Source organism: Lygodium microphyllum, chromosome 12, assembly GCF_053477565.2.
Source record: "Lygodium microphyllum isolate KBCC chromosome 12, Lygodium_microphyllum_v1.1.10, whole genome shotgun sequence".
Taxonomy (NCBI): domain Eukaryota; kingdom Viridiplantae; phylum Streptophyta; class Polypodiopsida; order Schizaeales; family Lygodiaceae; genus Lygodium; species Lygodium microphyllum.
Window position 1 is genome coordinate 26,570,544 of NC_141146.1, and position 20,031 is coordinate 26,590,574.

The 20,031-nt window shown below is 42.2% G+C and overlaps 1 pseudogene; it reads left to right on the forward strand.

The window, feature by feature from the left end:
- LOC148027565 (diacylglycerol O-acyltransferase 2 pseudogene) overlaps positions 1-13,645 on the forward strand; it is a 34,007-nt pseudogene extending 20,362 nt beyond the window's left edge.
- The last annotated feature ends 6,386 nt before the right edge of the window (positions 13,646-20,031 follow it).

The following is a 20,031-nucleotide window of genomic DNA, read 5'->3' on the forward strand; positions in this document are numbered from 1 at the left end:
TGCAACTTCTATTTCAAGTTAGATAATAGAAAAGTCAGGACTCATAGTGAGCAATCCATGACATGTAAACAATGTGCTTCTCCACATATCCTTGAGAAAGTGGAATCCTTGTAAAAAAACTTTATAAAGAGCGAATACATACCTTTTTTGGACTTCCGAGTACTTTAAATTTTAGTTTACTGTGATCCAAGCGTGTGATAATACATACTGTTATTACTCAATTGTGCAAGTAAAAATCATAATTAGATTGCAGGGTAGAGGTCTATAATCTATAGCATATTACCTTTGCACAATGATATATTGTAGTGCATCTCTACTACTCGTTTCTTAAATTTTAATATTAAATTGGATCCAAAGGGATTTTAATGGTCTTTTAGATTTATTTTCTTTAAAAAATATATATTTTCTCTCATTAGACTTGAATATACTCAGCGATCTAAACATATTCGAGGATATAATAATGTAGAATGAAGCGTTTGTCTGTATGAGTAATTTTAACAATGACTTTAAAGTACTAAAATAAAGAAACTAAGGTAAGAGTTTTCATTTGAAACTTTAGGATTAATAACTTTATAAAGAACCTTTATTTAAAACCCTAGACACATACAAGCTATAACTCCAAACTCATTTTCACTTTCATTCTCCACTTCCCTACACTTGTGCTCTCCTTCCTTCTCTCATTGTGTGCCATGGATACCACTCCCGCCTTCGCCACATGTATCAGCTCCACATGCTATGCGCACATAGGGGACCAGATATACCCTATGTTTTACTTCACCTTGAGTCTAAAGAGCTCGCTTTCCGCTGTAGACCCTGACTCTAGGATACTAGCATTGTTTTGTGATGCAGTGAACCCTCTCACTTGCTCTATTCCTGACTCCACTCTCAGGTGGGTTCCCATGGATCTTTTGTATAGTTTGCGTGCCCGATCCAGCCATGCAAAGGTGATAAGTCGAGCCCTGTGCATGTGGGGCAACATCTTCGTACTAGAGCAGTGCCCACCTCGTCACAGGACCACGTCACGATGGATCTCAGATGCCGCCTTTGCCATATATGTTATGTGCACTGAGGTGCAAGAGGACAGTGACGAGGACATAGACGCATCCTCTCGGCCACAACTAGAGTATTTTGAGAGGGAGCTTGAGGAGATCACTCTCGGTCCGAGTGTTGAGGCAGCACAGAGCTTGGCGATTGTGCACCCACCTCCCTACCCTGATGAGATGCCCACGAGCAAAGAGCCACCCCTCGCTTCTGTCCATGCTATCACCATCAAGGGGGTGGAATATCTACTCATGCAGGATGTGCTAGAGTTGTTGGAGCTAAGGGAAGAAGAACTATACTGTATCATGGTGCATGATGTACCTAGTGATTACATAGATTTTGATTTACAGGATGCCCCAGCACATGTTGATGAGGTGGCTCGTTATGATGGCATGAGCATCGATGACATCTCTGCCATTGTGAGCATCCAAGAGCAGATTGAGGATGCGGTGCCACAGTATCAGATCTTTGATGAGGAGTCTGAGTAGTTGCAGGAAAGCCTTTTCGGTCCTCGACCTGACTATGCAGTGCCTACCCGCGAGAGAGACGAGGGTGGCCCAGTGGCGGGAGCAAACCTGGATGCTCCATTACAGCAACAGATAGATGATGTAGAGAAGGTAATGTTCTTGGTTTCCTATGAAACTTAACCAGTAGGGCCTCTAGGGCATCGTGAGCCAACACAACAGTTTTTGTTGGGATCGGGCCCCTAGATGTGCCCTGGCCCGAGGCTCGCATCTTGGGGCCTCAGACGCGAGCCTGCAGATTTAGGCCCCAAGACGGGAGCCTCCAGCCAGGGCACATCTGGGGGCCCGATCCCAACAAAACTATTGAGGCGAGTCTCCGGCCAGGGCACATCTGGGGGCCCGATCTCGACAAAAACTGTTGTGTGCAGATTCAGGCCCCTAGACGCAAGCCTCCAGCCAGGGCACATCTGGGGGCCCGATCCCGAGAAAAACTGTTGTGTTGGCTCCCGATGCCCTAGAGGCCCTACTGGTTAAGTTTCATATAAATATGATATATATATCTTCAGCACACTCCATGCATAGTGAGTCTAATACTCAACTTTTGTGATGCACGAGATTGTCTATATATATGAGTTTTCATCTAGGTAGGGTGGCCGATCTGGTAGCCAAGGAAGGGTGCAAGACTCGGCATTGAAGGAGTACGTTGGACAGCTTGTCAATGACATTATTGTATTTCATAAGACATGCTCCCTGCTTTTGCTGAGAACTTCTTGAAGTTGAGGGCACTAACAAAAGCTGGGCCCTTCAAGACCATCCTGACCAACTCCAGCCTGGAGAAAGTAGTGTTGCTTTGACATTCGAAGCTACTCTACTTATTCACAAGTACTACATCTGGCCTACTTTTCTCCATGGTGGCCCGTGGCATGGTTGCCGGTGTTGAAGACCCCACTGTCATTAGACAAACTATTGGGGCAAAATGTATTGTTGCCTATGATCAAGAATAGCTCTGACCATGGGGAGCCTAGCTCGAAGAAGCCTAGGAGAGACTAGATGTACTTATTGCCTAATGATATTGCATCATCGATGTAATGCACTTTGTAATCTTCTCTTCAAGTAATGAAAACTGATGTTTGTTGGATTCGCATGCAATGTAGTTTGTGATACGTGTCGTTTACCATTGTTTTTAGTTGAATGTTACATTTATTTTTCGAATTTATATGCAACATGATTCGTACCCTAAATTTAATACGCAATGCTTTATCAAATTTGTGCGCAACATATATTTGTTTGAACGCATGTAACGATAACTCAACGATGTAAATAAAATAAATAACAAGCGACTAAACAAAAATAAGACGTGCCAAATTTTTTTAATTCATATTAATAAAAATTTACATGGGGTCCATTACAACCAGGGCTTTACAAAATGTTTTTAGAAGCTACATTCCATGTGTTTTAGAGTTGTACACCCCTATCCTTGCTGACCTCCGCGAGGACTATCTTTCCATCGCTGAAAGAACCTGACTATCCGCAGATCCCTGTCGATGACGATGATCCTCCTTGCATGCACCACTGCATAGACCAAGTCTCCAGACAAGTCCATGAGATAGGCTTCAACAACTTCTTGTAGTGCAAGGAGGGCCTGGGCAATCCAGTGTGATCGGGTTGTTTTGCACGTGATGTATCTGGAAACTGGGTCCTGTTGTTCCTAATCAGTATTCCCTCAATGATCTCCCGCACCAACTTCTGGAACGGAGCCTTTGGTATCAGGAGGTGAGTAGTCTTTTGGTAGTGGTGGATCTCGCGAAGAGCCACTGTGCCTAGCTTCCATTGGCGCTTGCACTGCTCGTGTGGTGGTGGTGGTGGTGGAACTAGAGGATGTGGCTACCATATGGAATTTCTAGGGGGTATCTCTGGGCCGCTTGCTTGGTACGAACCATGTCTTCTAGGAGAGAGAACTCAGAACTCAAAAGTGAAATGTGTAAAATGAGGTGAAACTTTAAACTTATAGCTAAACTTTTTAAAAACCCTAAAAGTTTAATTAATGAATCCAGGCTTTGGAAAAATATCACAAGTGCTCCGATTGACATGAAATTTTACCTGTGGACTCCTCAAAGACACATCAACCACCCAAAAAAAATTTGGTCCCAACAAAAGCCTCTAGGTAACCTGTCCGGAGGCTCGCGTTGTCGTATTGCTGCGCATCCGAGGTGTGGAATCCACCAAAATGTTGTGTGTGTGACATTTGTTACTTTGTACATACTTAGTCGTGTTTACATTTATTTTTTGCATGCAAGTATAGTGGAGAGAAGTTTGGAAGCATAGTAATGGATATGTTTGGGAAGTTTGGATCAGTTTCAGAAGCACTAGAAGATCAATTACCATCTACCTTGGATTTTGCAATGGAGGTTTCTGGAGTTGAAAAGTTAAGGGTCTGGCAAGCAGTGCTGTTTTTACGACTCCTATTTTAAGACACATATGGACTTGGTTGGGACTAGTGTCTGCTTCAAGAAAGGTTCTTTGTGATTTATTAAAAGATGGTTGTAGTTGTGTTCTGATTCCTGGAGGTGTTAGAGAGATGCTCTTTATGAAACATGACCGTGAGGTAGCTTATCTGAAGCAGAGAGTTGATTTCTGTAGCAATTGAGAGAGGAGTTTCTTTAGTGCCTTGTTTTATATTTGGGCAGACCCATGTTTACAAGTGGTGGAAACCCAAGGGCAGGGTATACAATCAGATCTGTTGACTGCTTCGCTTTGTGCCACTTATGTTTTGGGGAATGTTTGAGTCCCCTATATCTTTTGTCGTCCGATGCACGTTATTGTTGGGAAGCCCATTGATGTGAAGAAAAATCCAAGCTCGTTTGCTGAAGAGGTTTCTGAAATGCAATCAAGCTTTATCTTTGCCCTCCAGGAATTTTATGAGAAGTACAAAGCAGATGCAGGATACACGTGTGTTCCACTGTATGTGTACTGAGCTAAAATGTTTAGATTGTCACTGGGGTACCTGAGATCATGCAAGATCAAATATGTCAAGGCTATTCGAGCTTCGTATGCAAACATGGTCCGTGGTGCTCAGCATAATGTACTAGAAATAATACGTGTCATTGTAGTGACTTAAGGAGCCTGGGGGAAGGAAAAGCTACGGAAGGCTATTTTGAAATGGATGGCTATTTTAAAAAGGGGGATTTTTGGGGGGAAGAAGCTTAATTGAGAAGAGCGGAGCATATTCAGGACTGGTAGGCACTAATCAGATTCGAGGGGGAAAAAAAATAGAGGAAATGAGGAGAGTTGGAGAAAAGGTGCAGTCGAAAGGTGGTGGATAGATGAAGAGCAGAGCAGAAAGCATATGAATCGCAAGCAGAAAGCATACAAATCGCAAGTGGAAAGCATACGAATCGCAAAGGATTTTCTTTGATAATAAGATCCTACATATTTCAGATGTGGAGCTGAAGGAGACTAAATTTCTTAGTCAAATGGAGAGCTTACGACCTGTGCTTCTGGCCTACATGAAGGGGGACCTGCTTTGATTCCTCTGGAAGGAAGGCAGATCTTCGTTGTTGAGGGGAGCAAAAACCAAGACGACGATGCTGATCAGATGAGCATTATGCCAGGGAAAGGACGAATATAGCAGAAGAGGAAGGAGGTGCTAGAACGAACATGTCTAGTGGATTGTGAGGACGAAAGACGCTGTAGTACGAAGGGTGGAAGACGATGCTATGACAATGATCCTGAAAGATTGAGGACGATGTAGTCGACTGACGGGAAGAGACAACGAACGAAGAAGAGGGAAGAATTGGTGGATTGCCTGGAGGAGCTAAGGCAAGATATAGCATATAGCAGAAGCTTGGCGAGCATAGACTCGAGTTTACTGTCATTTGTGAGGGCAAGCCTTGTCAACAGACGTTCCAACGTAGCTTGTTGTTCGGCCTCTCCATCTCCGCCAATCGTCTTCACATCTTCTATGGTTTCAATTTCCCTAGAGCAATTGTTTGAGCCTCGCTTAAGCAAGGGTTTCGTAGAAATCAATCTCACGCAAATTTGAAAGATGCAAACCGTCCAAAAGAATCAAATAAATTTGATTCTCAATATGATGCACTGGTGAAAATGGGATCTACACAGCAGGGATATATCCCTCCAAGAATTAATGCAGTTCCGCCAGAGCATGGGTGATTCTCGTTGGATGGAGGGAATATGCACAGAGGATACATGTTGTAGACTCGAAATCTGGAAATGGAACTTTCTCAGAAACTTTTTGGAAGAGTACCTCAATTCTCAAGGATTTATGGGTATGGTTCACATTGAAAATGAAGTGCAGGCAATGTAAACTTGTGATATCTCTATGCTTCTGCATATTTATTCTCAATGTTTCCTGGACTAAGAGTTTCATGAAGAGACTCCTTCACTAACAATACAGGAGGTGCAAACAAGATCAGTGTGTGTAAATACATTGTTGACTTTATGCTCCTCTTACATATGTTGGCAAGGAACATGCTTATAGAAGCAAGCAGTTAAGATGTGGAACAGCCAAGCTCATGCTGAGCCATACACACAACATTGGGTAACCTTTAAACTATCTATGAAATCGGGCTCATAGTTATATACTGCTCTTTAGTACTTGTCACAGAATAGGTGGTTTCTAAGAGTTGAATCTTTCCAACTGATCAACATCACAGAAGGTAATTGCAGTCATATCAGGCTTGGGATTGAAACTACGTGTTGCTGGGCATGATTGTTAAAAATATTCTTTTGCTCAATGCACATTATTCCGGAATTGCTATTGCAGATTTGTATTTAGTCACTTGATTGATCTTCCATCTTGAAATTTATCAAGGTCTTCTGTAGACACGACTCTGCTTTCAAAAACCCTTCGACATCTTTGGTGAACCCAACGTGAAAGCATCACATCAATTTCAGGATGGGAGATACTTCAGCATCCATTTCAGCCTCTTCTACAATTCCTGCTGTGTCCTCTACTTCAGCTCCATCATTGAGTGCTGCTTCAAGTACTTCAACGGATGATCTAAAGCAGATTTTGCAGAATATGTCTATGTATATGCAGCTTCAAAATCAACAGACACAATTGTATATGGTGCAGCAGCAGCAATTGCATCAACAACAGTTGTCTCAGCAAAGGCAACTATATTTGGAGCAGGAGAATGCAATCAGCGCAACTAAGGCGATTGAAGCAGTTGAGAATGAGAAGAAGCTATTTGATGGTCGTAATGTTTCAGCTTATTTCAAGACATATGAGATCAAGATGGGATTTTTTGGAGTACCAGCTGGACTTATGAGTAAGTATTTCCTTCGTCTTGTCACACCCCCCTTGAGGGCAAAAGTGACTGATCTTTTTATTCAAAATTCGCATTGGAAAGATTTTAAGAAGGCCCTGAAAGAAGAGTATTTCCTTGAGGACTTTGGGATGGCTACACGGCGGTCATTCCGAGAGTGGGTCTATATGCCAAACAAAGGTCTAGCTGCTTCAGAGTTGATACAAGAATTTGAAGAGAGGTATAGTCAGCTTGATGCCATTGAACAAAGAGCATTGGATGTTGAGAAAGTTGAGCTTTTCTTGCAAGCTACAGATCCTGCTCTTCAGGAAGAATTAGGAGAGCTTCTTGAGGATCGCACGAAGCCTATGGGTCTTAAAACGGATTGGCAAGATGCCCAGGATGCAGTCTCGACTTTGACCAAGAGGAGGATATGGAAGACCCGCCTACTACAGAATGGATCTATGACACCGATGCCGTCTTCTGCTCCTATGCCTGCTTCTATCCCTGTTATTTCTTCTCTTCCTCAGCCAGTTTCTTGGCCTATGCCAGTGCCTATTGTTTCTACTCCTCCCATTCCTCCTGCTCCAAGACCGATGCCTGCTCCTTCTGCTCCAAAACCATCCACTCCGTCGGTGCCTTCCTCTCTTGATGATATAATCAAAGGCATAACGGATTTGACACTAGAGTCAGTTAAAGCAGAATTGGTGGGAAAATTGAAAGAGCATTTTGCTTCAACTGCGCCTACTATTTCTTCTAGTGCTCCTACTGCACCTAGGAGTGCCCCTAGTGCACTTAGGAGAGATCGAAGATGTATTTGGTGTGATAGTACGGACCATCAGCATTGCAGGGATTGTGAATCTTTTCAGGATGCAAGGAGGAAGAATTTGGTATTTTGGGGACAAGATGGTAAGATCTGTTTGAATGAAACAGGAGCTCCGCTTGCTACCAATTTTGGGAAAGGCGGAATGAAGAAATTAGTGGATGATATGCATGTGCATACTTCTTATGTGGAAACTAGAGGAGATGCTTCTGCATATGGAGTTCAGATTGAGAAAGGATCAGAGAATCAGTCAGCATAATGGACTTATGCTATGGAGACGGCAAACAAGGGAAAATTTCAGCAAACTTTTTTGACTAGTGCAGGCTCTAGCATCAGATCTGAGACAGGTTGGGATTCGCCTGTTGACAGGTACACTATTTATGCCTACTTGGCTAAGTCTCAAGGAGCAGATGTACTTGTTGAGGAGAAGCGTAAGAGGGATGAAGAAAATCCAAATGCAGCTAAAAAGACTAGAGGGGGTGAGTTTGTTACTCCACCTACTGCAGGACCGTCTTTGAGACCAGGGCCAGAACGACAGATGGAAGATGCTCAAAAGAAAGAAAAGAGGCAAGAGCCTAGAGAGAGAAAGCAGCCACGGTTTAGATTGATATCCAATATTGAGACATCTATGGACATGAAGAAAATCTTTAATGACAAGATACTTGGCAGTGAGGTGACTTTTACTATTTCTGAGGTTTTGGGCATCTCGAAAAGAGAGTTTCAAGATCAGTTTCAAGAGGTCCTGAAGAGGAAAAGACATGCATTGCCTACTACTGATACACAGGGAGTTTTGATTGGGGAGTTGGATGAGGATGAGGATGAGGTTATGGTTGAGAATGCTTCTGTTTTTCCACAGATAGAGAAGAGGGTTCAGCCTATGCATTATGCTAAAACTTATAAGCTTGTCTTGATACCGCATAGTCACTTTTTGCGGAGTCATTGGGCTAGGGCAACTACAAAAACGATGGTAAAAATTGGAGAGAAACAGGTGCCTTATGTTGCTTTGGTGGATCACGGTTCAGAGATTAATCTCATAGTTCAAGGAGTTTATGAAAGTAATAGATGGCCTATGGATGTAGAGCATGGGTGGCGTATGAGAGCTGCCAACAACACTGCAGGTGATTTGTATGCTGCTTGTCCCAGTGTCAGGGTTTCTATTGGAGATGTAGAGGAGGATTTCCATTTCTTTGTGCAGGATTCATGCTCTTATCCCATAATTCTTGGACAGCCATTCATCATAGAGATGCGCATGGAAACAAAAGTAATGGATGATGGATTTGCTTATGCACGGATTCGCAGTAAAGATGGTATGAGAGCAGTTCAGTTTATGACTGTGTGTGTGAACCATGTTAGAAACAGGGATACTCTTAGAGATGCACCTTTGCCCACTGTGAGGGATTCGGGTTTTCATTAAGTACCACTGTTTCGTGAGACGATGGTGGTACAGAGCAGAGGAGATTGGAGTTCTCGCCTCCTGGCAGCAATGTTTTCTCCTCCAGTTTTGTTGGAATTTCAGCAAACAGTTCGATGAGTTATCAGAAGACTTCTAAGTTGCCTAGAGCTGCCAGGCAGTATATATGCAGGAAGGAGAAAAATTTGAAAAATATAAGTATTTTAGAGGATGATGAGCATATAGATGGGATGTATGATAGTATGATTTGTGCAGATACGATGACAGAGATGAAAAATATGCTGAAAACTGATATGCAAAGTTGTCACAGTAATGTATTAGTGCAATCCTTGGACGTGTTTCATGAAATTGCAGATTTTGTGTCACAAATGGAGTCAGAGGCTGAGTTGTCTCAGCAAAAAGTGTTGAGTGCTGAAGAAATTCAGCAAACAGAGTTTTCGACTGATTATGATAAGCTTACAGAGACACAGAGGGCTGAAAACTTTCAGCTAATAGAGTTTACTACTGAAATATTTCAGCATCCAGAGTTTAGGGCTGTTCTTATGCTGTCCATAGAGCAGAGGGCTGAGGATATTCAGCCAACTGGAGTGCAGAATTGCTAATTTACAACAAGATTTAAGTAATGCAGAGGATCATAATGAAGCCAGGGTTGACACGAAATACAAGACTGTGGATAAGAAGGTGAAGCCGGTAGCTGTACCGCTTCCACCTGATAGTGATCAGCAAATAGAGAGGGCTGCCAAACAGCCAATTTTGAGGAATCCAGAGCATATAGGCCATAAATTTTCAGCAGAGACTCTTGCTGAATTGAAAATTGGAAATGGTGATTTCTTGCTACCCATAGAGAAGCAATGCGTTCAGGAGATGCTTGAGCAACATGGAAGGGGGTTTGCTTTTTTCCCGCATGAGATTGGATATGTGAATCCAGATATTGTTGCTCCTATGGTGATCTTTACTATTCCTCATATTCCATGGAACCTCCGACCTATTCCAGTACCTAAGGCACACCTACCGAAGCTGATTGATTTGTTGAATGAGAAAATCAGGATGGGAATCCTAGAGCCGTCATCTACACCATACTCAAATAGGTGGTTTACGGTTCCAAAGAAGAATGGTACTCTCTGATTTATACAGGACATGCAACCAGTAAACGGAGTTACTATCAGGAATGTTGGTATAGGTCCAGTTGTGGATGAATTTGCAGAAGCATTTGCTGGACATGCCATCTATTCTTTAGGTGATTTGTATTCGGGATATGATCAGTTTCAGCTGGCTTTGGAAAGCAGAGACATAACCACTATGAGAACTCTTATTGGGCTTGTTAGGATGTGTACCTTGCATCAAGGTGCCACTAATTCTGTTTCGCATATGATGAATGCCATGCATAAGGTCCTTCGTGATTACATACCTCAGCTTACCATGCCTTTCTTGGATGATGTGCCCATTAAGGGGTGTGCAAAAGAAGAGAAGAATGAGAGTTTAAATGAGCAGGGATGCATATACTTTGTGACTGATCATATTTCAGCTTGTGAGAAGATTTTGGCCAAGTTAGAAGAAGTGAACTTGACACTATCATGGCAAAAATCTGTTTTTGGAGTAAATGAGGTTGTCATTGTTGGACATATGTGTGGGTATTATGGCAGGAAACCCTCACCTGAGAAGGTGGATGCTATAGGCAAGATTACAGAGTATTGTTCTACCACTTCAGAGGTACGGAGATTCATTGGAGCTTGTGTGTTCTATATGATTTGGATACCCCATTTTGCACACATAGCAGATTGTTTATATCAACTGCTTCGAAAGGGGCAGAAATTTTATTGGGATGAGAGCCACACTAGAGCCATGCGGAAATTGAAGAAGTTATTGCAGATTGCTCCTACTCTCAGGAAAGCGGATTATAATTGTGGAAGGCCTATTGTATTGACAGTTGACACTAGTCCAATTGGCATAGGTTGGGCTGTGGGTCAAGATGATGCAGATGGAAACATGTATGCTATTCGGTTTGGGGCGAAAGTCCTAAACAAGAGACAGGGGAGATATTCACAAATCAAGAGGGAGTTACTGGGGATTGTTACGGCTCTCAAATGTGACAAGGAGTATTTTATTGGAGCTTCAATTGTGGTAGAGACAGATTGCTTGCCATTGATAGGTATGATTATGAGTTGCTCTACTCCGGATATAGCTATGCTGAGATGGATTGCATACATCAAGTCATTAAATCCATAATTTAAACACATAGCAGGAAAGGATAATCCAGTGGTAGATATGTTGTCTAGAGCTAGATATGATGATGAGGAGACACTACTTGCAGAAGAGGATGATGCAGAAATTTCAGCCGCTATGGTTGATCATGTTTGCCATGTCTATGATATTGTGGCGTTCATAGAAGAACTCTATGTTGGAGATTGGTTGCAGATTGGCAAGTACCTCAGTACACTAAGTAAAAGAGATAAATGGAGAGATGAAGAATTCAAGAAGATCAGAAGAAAAGCTTATGGTTATTTTCTCAAGGATGGATTTCTTTGGAAGCATCCGAAGAAAAGAGGTGGATTACCCTTGCAGGTTGTCTGCGATAGAGAGACACAGTTACAAGTGATGAGGGAGTTTCATGAGAGTCCTTGGGCTGTTCATAGAGGAGTGTGGGCTACTTATGAGAAAATCAAGGAGAAATATTGGTGGAAAGGCATGTACAGAGATGTTTCTCACTTTGTAGAGACTTGCAGAGATTGCCAGATGTATTCGGTAGTGCGTCATCGAGATGAGCTTCATCCGATCTATCCGCTATGCATTCATTATAAGTGGGTAGTTAACTTGGTTACTATGCCTATGGGTCTATGGCAGATCAGATATATTATTTTGGCTAGAGAGGATCTTACCAATCATGTTGAGGGCAGACATTTGAGAACGACGACCACTAGTGCAGTGTGTAAGTTCTTATTGGAAGAAATTTTCTGCAGGTATGGTTGTGTGGGTAAGATCACTACGGATCGCGGTGAATTGGATGCAGATGAAGCTAGGGAGTTTTTCTCTCAACTAGGAATCAAGTTGGCTCTAACCACAGCATACAATCCAGAGGGAAATGGGAAGAGTGAAAGAGGACATCCGCCGATAGTGAAAGCATTAGCCAAAGCATGCAGAGGACAGATTGGAGAATGGCCGAGACTTCTACCATTTGCTTTGTGGGCTGATTGTACGACTCACAGTGTTACCACAGGATATATGCCCGTAGAGTTAATGTATGGTCAGAAACCGGTTATGCCGACTGAGACTTGTGCTTTGACTTGGTCAGTTTTACCTTGGCAGGAGGATTTGATGAGAGAGGAGCTCTTACCTCTTCGGATTCGGCAGTTGGAGAGAAGACCAGAGGATATTCAGCTATCTATTGACAGGTTGAAGGTGTCTAGACTAAGAAATAAGGACAGGTTTGACAGTAGGCATCGCTTGCGGCCTAGAGCAATAGAAGAGGGAGACTGGGTATTAGTCTTTGATAGCAACCTTGAAAATCAGCATAGTGCACTTCGAAAGATGGTTAAAAGATGGTTTGGGCCATACATAGTCAGACATGTCTTTGACAATGCAACATATGAGCTGACAGAATTGGATGGGACAGTGCTTAGAGTGCCTATTGCAGGAAAAAGAATCAAGATTTTCAAGAAAAGAGATAATAAGGATTATGCATTGGAATAATTTGCAAGAGAAGAGCAACGAGAAGAAACTCCAATAGAAGAGACAGATGATATGACAAATAATCTTGTTGATATACTGGAAATACACAATGAAGAGATTGATCTATTCGTGGATCTTGATGATAATGATCATGGGTAGTTGGCCCATCCGGAGGATGCGTAGGATTAGAGGGGGTGGATGTCATACTGCTGCACATCCGAGGTGTGGAATCCACCAAAATGTTGTGTGTGTGACATTTGTTACTTTGTACATACTTAGTTGTGTTTACATTTATTTTTTGCATGCGAGTATAGTGGAGAGAAGAGTAATGGATATGTTTGGGAAGTTTGGATTAGTTTCAGAAGCACTAGAAGATCAATTACCATCTACCTTGGATTTTGCAATGGAGGTTTCTACAGTTGAAAAGTTAAGGGTCTGGCAAGTAGTGCGGTTTTTAGAACTATTTTAAGACACATATGGACTTGGTTGGGACTAGTGTCTGCTTCAAGAAAGGTTCTTTGTGATTTATTAAAATATGGTTGTAGTTGTGTTCTGATTCCTGGAGGTGTTAGAGAGATGCTCTTTATGAAACATGACCGTGAGGTAGCTTATCTGAAGCAGAGAGCTGGTTTCTATAGCAATTGAGATAGGAGCTCCTTTAGTGCCTTGTTTTTTATTTGGGCAGACCCATGTTTACAAGTGGTGGAAACCCAAGGGCAAGGTATACAATCAGATCTGTCGACTGCTTCGCTTTGTGCCAGTTATGTTTTGGGGAATGTTTGAGTCCCCTTTATCTTTGTGTCGTCCGATGCACTTTATTGTTGGGAAGCCCATTGATGTGAAGAAAAATCCAAGCCTGTCTACTGAAGAGGTCTCTGAAATGCAATCAAGATTTATCTTTGCCCTCCAAGAATTTTATGAGAAGTACAAAGCAGATGCAGGATACACGTGTGTTCCACTGTATGTGTACTGAGCTGAAATGTTTAGATTGTCACTGGGGTACCTGAGATCATGCAGGATCAAATATGTCAAGGCTATTCGAGCTTCGTATGCAAACATGGTCCGTGGTGCTCAGCATAATGTACTGTAAATAATACATGTCATTGTAGTGACTTAAGGAGCTTGGGGGAAGGAAAAGCGACGGAAGGCTATTTTGAAATGGATGGCTATTTTAAAAAGGGGGCTTTTTGGCGCGAAGAGGCTTAATTGAGAAGAGTGGAGCATATTCAGGACTGGTAGGCACTAATTAGATTCGAGGGGGAAAAAAAACAGAGGAAATGAGGAGAGCTAGAGCAAAGGTGCAGTCGAAAGGTGGTGGATAGATGAAGAGCAGAGCAGAAAGCATATGAATCGCAAGCAGAAAGCATACGAATCGCAAGCGGAAAGCATACGAATCGCAAAGGATTTTCTTTGATAATAAGATCCTACATATTTCAGATGTGGAGCTGAAGGAGACTAAATTTCTCAGTCAAATGGAGAGCTTACGACCTGTGCTTCTGGCCTACATGAAGGGGGACCTGCTTTGATTCCTGTGGAAGGAAGGCAGATCTTCGTTGTTGAGGGGAGCAAAAACGAAGACGACGATGCTGATCAGATGAGCATTATGCCAGGGAAAGGAGGAATATAGCAGAAGAGGAAGGAGGTGCTAGAACGAACATGTCTAGTGGATTGTAAGGACGGAAGACGCTGTAGTACAAAGGGCGGAAGACGATGCTGTGACAATAATCCTGAAAGTAGACAAAGATACTCAGGAGACTGAAGACGACGTAGCCTACTGACGGGAAGAGACAACAAAAGAAGTGTTCAATGAGGAGAGAGAGAGAAAAGGAAAAACTCCATATCCATGAGCCTTCAGGCTCCCAAGCTCATTTCTTCATATTCCACACTCTCTACTGAAAAGCACACACTCTACAAGATAAAGTGACCTAGTGTAAATGTAGACTAGACTGACTAACTCTAGTCAGGTTACTAACTGACTACTAATCCGACTTATTTAATGTAGTCACATGTAGACAGCTGTACACACTAGCTGTCATAGATGTCGGTCTTAGATGAAGACACACTGACGGTGAGCTTGATTTCTAACAAGAAGGAGAGGGAAGAATTGGTGGATTGCCTGGAGGAGCTAAGGCAAGATATAGCATATAGCAGGAGCTTGGCGAGCGCAGACTCGATTTTACTGTAGTCTGTGAGGCCAAGACTTGTCAATAGACGTTCCAACGTAGCTTCTTGTTCGGCCTCTCCATCTCTGCCAATCGTCTTCACATCTGCTATGGTTTCAATTTTCCCAGAGCAATTGTTTGAGCCTCGCTTTAGCAAGGGTTTCGTAGAAATCAATCTGAGGCAAATTTGAAAGATGCAAATAGTCCAAAAGAATCAAATAAATTTGATTCTCAATATGATGCACTGGTGAAAACGGGATCTACACAGCAGGGATATATCCCTCCAAGAACTAACGCAGTTCCGCCAGAGCATGGGTGATTCTCGTTGGATGGAGGGATTATGCACAGAGGATACATGTTGCAGACTCTAAATCTGGAAATGGAACTTTCTCAGTAACTTTTTAGAAGAGTGTCTCAATTCTCAAGGATTTATGGGTATGGTTCACATTGAAAGTGAAGTGCAGGCAATGTAAACTTGTGATATCTCTATGCTTCTGCATATTTATTCTCAATGTTTCCTGGACTAAGAGTTTCATGAAGAGACTCCTTCACTAACAATACAGGAGGTGCAAACAAGATCAGTGTGTGTAAATACATTGTTGACTTTATGCTCCTCTTACATATGTTGGCAAGGAATATGCTTATAGAAGCAAGCAGTTAAGATGTGGAACAGCCAAGCTCATGCTGAGCCATACACACAACATTGGGTAATCTTTAAACAATCTATGAAATTGGGCTCATAGTTATTATACTGCTCTTCAGTACTTGTCACAAAATAGGTGGTTTCTAAGAGTTGAATCTTTCCAACTGATCAACATCACAGAAGGTAATTGCAGTCATATCAGGCTTGGGATTGAAACTACGTGTTGATGGGCATGATTGTTAAAAATATTCATTTGCTCAATGCACATTATGCCGGAATTGCTGTTGCAGATTTGTATTTAGTCACTTGATTGATCTTCCATCTTAAAATTTATCAAGGTCTTCTGTAGACACGATTTTGCTTTCAAAAACCCTTCAACAGCGTCTGGGGACGCGAGCCTCTAGATAGGTTACCCAGAGGATTCTGATGGGGCCAAATTTTTAATATAAATGAGTTTTTCTGATGCCCAGCATGAGGGTGAAGTTTCACCAGATTCCGATTTACAAATTTGACGGTTCAATCTTTTTTTGAAAATGCGTTAACTAGATTATATTGCACTGATAATAGAAAAACTCACCAATGAGTATCTGCAACTATAGATTAAATGTATTGTCAACCTCGCAATGCAAAACATTGAAAAATTAAAAATTCACAAAAAGTAAATCATGGGTAAAATGGAATATCGTATATCGCATATTGTGTTGCCAATTCTGTAACGTGTCCACCTATTGTCTTCAGGACACGTCTTAGCAATCCATCGGAAAGGATGTTTAGAAAGCTCTGCCCGGCACTCCCATGGAATGTTACGGGGTTTGTGATCAAGAACTTTCCACCTCTGTCACGTAGCGGAAGTAATCTGGCCGTTTTCACTTACGATCGACCTGAATTAGGGTTTTGCCTATTGGTCATTTCCTAAACGGCAACTAATGTCGAACCCGAGCAAACTGCTTTACGCAGAAATGCCAGGTCCGAAGTGGATTCACAGTGCACTTGGTTCAAGGAGAATGGGAAATAAGAGGGATACAAGGCTTGACCTCTCTGCCATAGGGCATAGTCCCATTCCATTCCCCTAAAACAACATTAATCGGGATTATTATAACTTAGATTCCAGATCTACCCTCTTGCTGTTTGTGTTCTTTGAACAATCTTCTTGCTGTCCATCATGATTGAGAAAAGTTCCCGGCCAACTGGGACCACCCATCCGTAGGACGGACCCATGGCCGCATCCACCGCACTTTCCTCAAGTTGTTTTAATTATTTAATTACCTACCACATTTAGTTGGACATGTATCAGTCAGCTTCCTTAATTAACCCATTAGGCATTGGTTCCTTCACGTAATCATAGACTTGACCTAGAAAAGCAATGTCAAACAAGTTCCTTTTCAATAGCTTATCATATTATCTTTGAAATACATTTATAAAGTCCAGCCCGTAGGCTCGTCCATAATCCACCCGAAGGCTATCCAGCAATCCACAGGGATTACTAATCTAAGATTCTAACTATTGATTAGTATGCGGGCCTCGGGATCCAATCCCAAGTCATGTTGGCCTCTTGTGTAGGGCCCGAAAGGCGAGGGATTTATGGCCAGAGCCCCCTCTAGCACCCAAGCGTCCTCCTGCTCTCGGCGGGTTCGGTCCACCTTCCCGGCACGGTTAACAACCCCCTTGGTTAGGGTCAGGCAGGGAGTCGGGGGTAATTGAAGCTGCCTCTCCCTTCAGGCCTTCAACCTGAAGCATTAGATATCTTTTCATCCTTTAATTCTTTGAGCAAACAAAGCAAAACAGTGCTCTTAAAACTGTTACAAGCATAATCATTTCCATTGGTCGTTATTTTTGGCCAACTGCTAAGGAGTGAATCCTTCTTTCCGAATGCATCCAGCACTCGATCTGGGATCAATTGCAACTTGGCAAGATCCCCAAGGGTTTATTTGTTAACCCTATATCCTGGATTAGGGCCATACCCTATTAACTCGACTTAATCAATACCTTAAGTTCAAATAGCAACACATATGTTATTCCAATTTACTGATTGGTCTTTTGCTTCCAAGCAAATATCTAATCCCCGTATCTTGGTCACTTTACCCAAGAAAGGTACTATATCAGGACGATTATTTATCTTCTTGCAAGATAACTTGCGTAAGAATCTACCAATCTCATTCCGAGGAATTGGCCATTCCCTTGTGATCAAATCACAAGATCATGCGAATCTGCAACTTGTTGCACAAGTGTCGCATCAAATCTATGGGACTATTTACCCATCAAATGGAGTCTTATAATCACGAAATTATGATTAGATCTAACAATCCATTCCTAATTGCATCAGGCCGACATTGTCGGTCCTAGGGTTCCAAGTTTAAACCGAGTTTCATCTTTTTAACGAGAGATCCTTAGGGTAAAAACCCTAGATCATTTCTCGCAAGTATCTCCTACTGTCCCTACATTCTGTGAATGTGGGCAAGTCTTTAGGGTATAGGAGTTTCTGCTTTGGCAATAAGAGTGACTAGGTCAGGTCCTCAACGTGTTAAATCCTAGTTCGCTCTTTGGGATATGTTGCATTGAATTAACCCTTCCTAAATGAGTCCCTTGCGGTTTTTTTAAACCATTTTAACTTGTCTTTTCTTGAAGATAATTATACTACCATTTTCCTAACCACATGATTCATTGCCTACGTATAAGTTGATTTACAAGCCCTAACTTTTCGGGTTAAGATCAAAGCATAGGTTAAGTTATAGCATAATTCCAATTGATCATCCTATAACATGCAATGTAAACAGTTTTCCTCTTCTTAGTTGTGTAAGCCAAAAGAACTCTAGTACAAAAGAAATAGAAGGGTCTCAAACCAAACTCAACTAACTAAGGTGGCATACTAACTGAGCCACGAACTAGAGTAGATAAGGATAGCTGTCATCTAGCTATTATTCATGGGTGGTGTACCAATCACATCTGCAACTGACAAGTCGGTGATATAAATGCAAAATGGTCACCCTGGCATATCACGAGTGGAGCTCGATATCTCAACACTCCCCCTCAAGCTCAATCCCAATTCCTGCACACCAAGCAGGTCTCTGAACTCGCACAGCTTCTCTGTACCCAATGCCTTTGTGAATATGTCAGCTACCTGGTCCTCTGTGTTGACATAAACTAGATCAATAAGACCTAGTAAAACCCTCTCCCGCACATAGTGATAATGCACCTCAATGTGCTTTGTTCTAGCATGATAGACTGGGTTATTTGCCAAGTGTATACTACTGATGTTGTCACAATAAATGACAACTGGCCCATTTGTAGGCTGATGCATATCATAAAGTAGCTTATGCAACCAAGCTACTTCACATGCTGCCATTGTTGCACTCCTGTACTCAGCCTCTGTGCTCGACAAGGCAGCTGTAGGTTATTTCTTGGTGCTCCAAGTGACTGCAACACTCCCAAAAGAGAACACATATCCACTGGTAGATCGTCTATCAAAAATACTACCAGCCCAATCAGCATCAGTGTATCCATGCAACTGTATCTGAACCCCAGTCTCATAAAGTAGTCCATACTGCAATGTGGACTTCACATACCTGAGTATGTGTCTAGCCGCATCCAAATGCGGTTTCCTTGGAGCCTGCATAAACTGACTTACCAATCCAATAGCATAGCTCAAATCTGGCCTGGTAATAGTCATATAAATCAAACTTCCTACTATGCGTCTGTACATAGTAGGGTCTTCCAGAAGCTCACTTACATCTGTGCTCAGCTTCACATTCTGCTCCAAAGGAACCGAAATAGGCTTACAGCCTGTCATCCCGTATTTGGACAGCATGTCCAATCCATACTGCCTCTGCAAGAGCCGTATCCCACTTGGTGATCTAATCACCTCAATGCCCAAGAAATAACGCAGCTCTCCCAAATCCTTCATCTCAAACTTCTGCTTCAATAGCATCTTCACATGAAGGATATCTTCATCACTCTCACCTGTCATAATCAAATCATCAACATAAATGACAAGTAGCATAATATCTTTCTCTGTTTTTCTCACATAAAGTGAGAAATCTGCCTTGGAAATCTGAAAGCCAATAGTGACAAGATACTATCCTATCTTGTCAGTCCATGCTCTAGGTGCTTGCTTCAAGCCATACAAGGCTTTCTTCAACCTGCAAACAAACTCAGGATGAACAACATGCACATAACTTGGTGGCTGCTCCATATATACCTCTTCTTGCAAATCACCATGCAAAAAGGCATTCTTTATATCCATCTGATGTAAAGACCATCCCTTTGATGCATCCACAGCAATGACTGCTCTTACGATTGCCATCCTTGCAACCAGACTAAATGTTTCTTTATAATCAATGCCATATGTTTATGCATACCCCTTGACTACTAATCTTGCCTTGTATCTGTTCACAGAACCATCTGCTTTGTGCTTCACCTTATAAACCCACTTACAGCCAATTGCATTCTTACCTTTAGGCAAAGGTACCAATTCCCATGTAGCATTTGCTTCCAAGGCATCCATTTCTTCATCCATGGCTTTCTCCCATTTTTCTTTTCCCATGGCTTGCTCAAAAG